Here is a 5,887-nt window from a genome sequence, read left to right on the forward strand (position 1 = left end):
TCTTCTGGATCTCTCATTGTCTTTCACCATAAAGGTGGATAGATATTCTTTCCTTTAAGGCTCCTTATCAAGAGGCTTATACATCTTAGTACACACATGATCTAATGAAGACCTTATATTTATTTGTCATAAGCATCATGAAAAATCGAGTTCTTCTGACTCAACCCTTCTATAGTCACATTCAATCTCTTACCACCTATCTTTTTGGATGCAGGCATCGTCGTATTATGAATAAGATAGAGTTTAGGAAATTGAGTTCTTACAACTGAGCTCTACCACACGATCTAGAGTAAGAAGAAAGAGTGACAGTCCTAAATGCCCTGTAGCCTCTTGCTTATAAGTGTGGTGCACGACAAATTCATAAACAAGACTCTACTAGACACGGCTTGTAGACTCTCTAGGACAGAACTGCTCTGATACAACTTTGTCACGACCCAAACCGATGGACAGCAACGGGCACCCGGTACCTACGTAACATATCTTTTTGTGTCATACTATCATAGATAACTGAGTCGGAAGGCTACCGTGAGATAAGTAGGGTACAGCATGTAAATCCAACCTATACATATGATGGAACAACTGACACGCGAGATCACGTAACTGCATTCACAGCTGGCGTGAAGGGCAATGATTTAACCAAGCAGGAAATCACATCAGTTTTGGTTTAAAAAAAACTTGTGAAATACTCACGAAAGGAGCATTAACATGGTATTCTCGAAAACTCTATTGATTTTTTTGCTGAGCTTGCAGATTCATTCATAAAACGCACATTCCGGAGCTCAGAAACGTGGAAAAAAAGGATGGGAAAGACGATCTTTAAAGTTAAAACAAGGTAAAACACAGANCACGTCATATTGTTTGTATGGTAAGTCTTATTGTCTATATGATTTGTATGGTGAGTCGTATTGTCTATATGGTTTGTATGGTAAGCGTTTAGAGTTGAAGTGTCTTTTATTTAGTGAAGTAAGTTGCTACCTAATAAGAATGGCTAAGAGTCATTTTCTTAAGGTGTGGCCTACTGCCACATGTGGGGTGGGGGTGGAAAATTTAAATCTTTATCCATTTATTAGGTAATTAGGTAATGTCCCGTTACCCGGTGATTAACCAATTATCCGCATAATTTAAGAATTATCTCAAATTACATAAAATGATACTCACTTTTAATACACTTTATATACTTTACTATCATGGCCATATTGTACCTTGTATGGTACTAGTCCATAAATATCGGGTATTTTAGCTCGGGCCGTATTTTGTCCCAAAATAAATCTCATTCCCGAACTTACGTCGGTTAACTTACGATGAAAGTTCAACGTACGAATATGCGGGACGTAACATCTCATTTCCGATATTATATCAATTTACTTGTGGCATACTTTCAAGTACGAAAACATGGGGTGTAACATCATTCCCCCCTTTGGAACATTCGTCCTCAAATGTTGACTGATGCACTTATCATTCTCATAACCCATAGGTCTTGTGAATACTTTAGTACTCGTCTCTCCATCTAGGCGACTGTTCTATGAATTAATCCCAAAGGCAAGGGCATTCCCTCCTTTAAGCCTCTTTCTCACACCATGACTTGTTTTCTTCTAATCTTGTAACCGTTGCTGCTTTCTATCATGCAGCCTTTACGACTCTAACTTTGTATGTGGGCCTGACTAGACTATTCTCATCTATTTCCTCCAGCTTTTAGCCAATCTCTAGGCTTTACTTTGTGAACATATACAAAATTATGTCAAGCTGTTCCTCTGGGCGTCATTAGCTTTACTACATCTAAGCAGGTCTTATCATAACATAACTCTTACTTCGGTTTATTGTTACTAAGGTCTTCTACCGAACTCCAGACTACTTTCGTTGCTTGTCCAATATGTTTAAATCTATGTCGTTTAATGCTTCCACATTGCTGTTCATCTTGAGAATGACGGCCTAATCTCATCTCATACTTTATAACTTTTATCCATCCATTGTTGATTCACCTCTATAACATACCGCTGATAACTTGAAACTTCTTACGTCATACCTTGCCACTAGGGCTTGCGTTGCATCGAGGAATATTTGAAGTGATTTTCCAGATCCACTTAGGGGTGATACTGTAATTTAATAACCGTAGTTCATAGCATCTCGATGTGATTTACTTATGTAGGTATTTTAATCCCCTACAATTCATGAAATCCTCTTCAAATCATTACTCAATCTAAGGCCCAAACGTCATCCTTTATCTATCACAATTACACCCTCATTGTACTACCAGGGCAGCGTTCCATCTCTTCTAAATGCTACTAGTCTTAGACTCCTTTGAGTTCATTCAGATTATACTGAGCTTTCTATAATTTAGAGAAACCATTAGCTCTCTTATTTTCATGATCTTAATCCCGAGGATCTATCCATTCTGGTCACCTTTTCACTCGCATTTTCTCATTCTTACTCCTGTCTTCCTAAAACTTTGTCGCTCCACCATACTTTAGCTTGCGACTTACACATATCTATTTATTGTACTCGCAACCTTCCTTAAACTTGCTTGCATCATAGATTTCCTTGTGTTATTCTGGAACATCACGCAAGACATCACATCATCTCTAACTCTTCTTTACTCTCTCGGCTAAATCTCTCGGTACCTAGAAATCATAGGCTGGAAGATATACTACTGACAACGACGCTATCATTCCTGGGTACTGAATACTCACGCTTCTAGCCTTCTATCCAAAGTATGGACTATTCACATCCTTCTGCATTTGAGTATCTCGTACGTTGTTCACCTTTACCTTACTTACCTTAAAATATCGCATCACATCTTTTATCTCTTTCATAACCTCTCTTCCATATAGGTTAATTCACATCCACAACTCTTTATTATAATATTACAATCGGGTGGTAGCTTCATACTGACTTCTTATGAGGCTGTTACTTTTCTAACTAGCTTTATCGTAGAGCCGTTATAGACTATGGTTATTGTACTATCTCTCTTGTACCTCTGATATTAAGGTTGGTCCTGCAATGTTCTCGATCACAATTTCTATAATTTTCTAGGTCCAATAATCAGGCTCCTGATTTACTTAGTTGATGCAACTCTTTAGTTTCTTCTTCCCTTTGATCAACCTTCATGTAGGCTTAAGCTATCTTTCGATATGCGGCTCAAGCTATTAGTTATTACTTTAGTACTTCATGGACTCTATAGAATATCCAAGATATAATCTCCTAACAATTCTATGCTTTGTCTATGACCTGGACTCAATTCCTTCTCTTATACTGGAATCTTCTACGGTTGTATGATTATCAACGTATATGCTGCATATATAAAATTCCGAACTCTTTAAGTGCGTTCATATCGTAACCAACTCTAGATCATTGATCGGATAATTTCTTTCATTCCATCTTCGCTTTCTTTCAACGTATGCTATTACTTTTCCTGATCTTTTTTCCTCCTTGTTACGTCCATACTTATCTTATCTTAGTGCCCACACATGCCAGAGTTTTTGTGCAACTCATATGATCTCAAATATTACTTGTAATTTTACTTCCCGTTCATTAGCCACGGTAGGTGCCACTTTCCTTTGGAGTGCTTGCAATGTTATTGTGAGATTGTTGTTACACGACCATTTCCTCTTTAGGTCGTTGTGCTTAGGTTGAAGCCTTCTTCCTTATTTCCTCAACTAGTCTTTTGTTGTAGTACTTAGGGAGAACCCTTGACTCTCGTAAAGCTGTGCGCTTATTATGGACCTTTTTGTTGTCCTTCCTTGCCTATAATCATCCGTAGTTGCTTACCTCCGTGCCCTTGTGCTTGTAAGGTTGCTTCTGAACTGATATTTTGACTGCCTTCCCAATGGCACTTTCTTTTATCCCCGTAACACTAATACGGTACCTTTAACTACCCCAACTCCTATTTGAATATATCTCAAGTATTATGATGACATTACTGCGAGGCTGAACTCTCCATGTTGGGGTTTACTACACTTATCTTGCATGATCTGCTGATTTGACTGTAATTTTTTGTCTAGTCATGACTAGGCTCTTCCTGAATCAACTACTAACTACTCGTCGGCCCATTCTCATATCCATATTCCTCGTAATCTTTCTTGGGTTATTTCCTTTGTCTAACATACCTCTTGCACTGGCTCCTTATTTATCAATAACACTCCGGGCAGGAATCCTTACTCTTGACGTCATGCTTACAGAACATTCTGGAATCACAGCATTTCTATAGGATTCGGATAAGTGCAATCTCATTCCTTTCTCATTTTTATCGCATTCTTCTTTTACCATTCCATAATTACTAGAACCGCTTAACTCTGACTTAATACCATTATCACTCCATATTCCCCCTTTGAGGGGAGTACTAAGAGCTTAAGCCACGAGGATCTACCTATAGATGTTTTACCTCTTCATCTTTGGTGTCGTTTCACAATATTAATGATCCTTACTCGCCTTGCGGCAATCCTTCTGTATCAAGGATAACAAATTCCCTTACTTGCGATTGTGACACTTAGCGCAACTGGCATATACAGTCTCTTAAGCTTAATTTTGCTCATATTGCTTGCTTTAGGAAAACGTCTCCCTGAATGACCATTCTTTGAATTTATCATGCATCTTCTTCTATTGTCCATTGTATTTTCGTCAGAACGAAATCTGAAATTCTCATGATGTCGACTATTTTCAAATCACTCAGTCCCTAATTCATGTTTAGTTTACCTTATTCACCAGTCCATACTGATTTCTATTACTCTAGGGTCTAACTTTTCCTTCTGTTAATCATGTTAGAGTCGCGAAAATATTTCTCGAAGTGAGAATATGGCTATATGGCCTATACCCTTTTGTCGTCTTAAGGCCCATCACCTCCCGTCTCTTTCTTCATTTGACTATAGATTCTGTAACACTCTACTGTTGCCATCTATGTATCACATCTCACTCATAATGTTTCATTATCCCTCTTCGTACTTCCCTGCTAATATTTTTATTTATCACTTTATCCTGAAAACTTTAACAAGACATTCTTTCGCTTTTACCTTCCCTTGCTCCATTTACTGGCTCTCCGGGTTGCCTAACATTCTCCCTCTACTAGGGATGAGATCCATACTAAGGTAATATCCTTTCCAGGCTTCCAGTGCCTATCTTGTAGTACTCATATTTAGCTGTACTATTTTAGAGCGCACCATACCCGGTGCTCACAAGGAGATCCATTACCACGTTTGCGCTATCCTTCGGAAATGTCAACTAACTCTACCAATCCATCCACCATTTTGGGTTACTCTAACCCCAGTAGGATTTTGATATCACTTCCTTTTCTTAAACCATATATTATTAGCTCCTATAAGGCATAACTGAGATCGGTGTGGCCAATTGTACATACTTCTGTTACGGTTGAAGGTTAACTTAAAAGGCTTATATTCCTCTACCTGAGTTGTAAATACTGTTAACCTTCATTAACTGGGCGCCTCATACCCTTCTTCCTCTTGCTTCTTTTGCTTCTTGAAACTTGTATTTATCTTCTGGATCTCTCATTGTCTTTCACCATAAAGGTGGATAGATATTCTTTCCTTTAAGGCTCCTTATCAAGAGGCTTATACATCTTAGTACACACATGATCTAATGAAGACCTTATATTTATTTGTCATAAGCATCATGAAAAATCGAGTTCTTCTGACTCAACCCTTCTATAGTCACATTCAATCTCTTACCACCTATCTTTTTGGATGCAGGCATCGTCGTATTATGAATAAGATATCTGTTGTTCCTCAGTAGCTCAGTGGTAGAGCGGTCGGCTGTTAACCGATTGGTCGTAGGTTCGAATCCTACTTGGGGAGATTTGATTGATTCTGAATTAAAGAATTAAGAATAAAGGGGCTCGCTTTGCCCGTTAAGAGTAGGTAACCCGTTCCCTGTCTTTGTT

General features: G+C 38.4%; 1 non-coding gene across 1 annotated transcript; it reads left to right on the forward strand.

Annotated features, from left to right (window-relative positions):
• Nucleotides 1-5,729: 5,729 nt before the first annotated feature.
• On the forward strand, nucleotides 5,730-5,801 carry TRNAN-GUU. Its single transcript has one exon. It is a non-coding gene; the product is annotated as a tRNA-Asn (tRNA).
• Nucleotides 5,802-5,887: the final 86 nt, after the last annotated feature.

This window comes from Nicotiana attenuata, unplaced genomic scaffold, assembly GCF_001879085.1.
Source record: "Nicotiana attenuata strain UT unplaced genomic scaffold, NIATTr2, whole genome shotgun sequence".
Classification (NCBI taxonomy): domain Eukaryota; kingdom Viridiplantae; phylum Streptophyta; class Magnoliopsida; order Solanales; family Solanaceae; genus Nicotiana; species Nicotiana attenuata.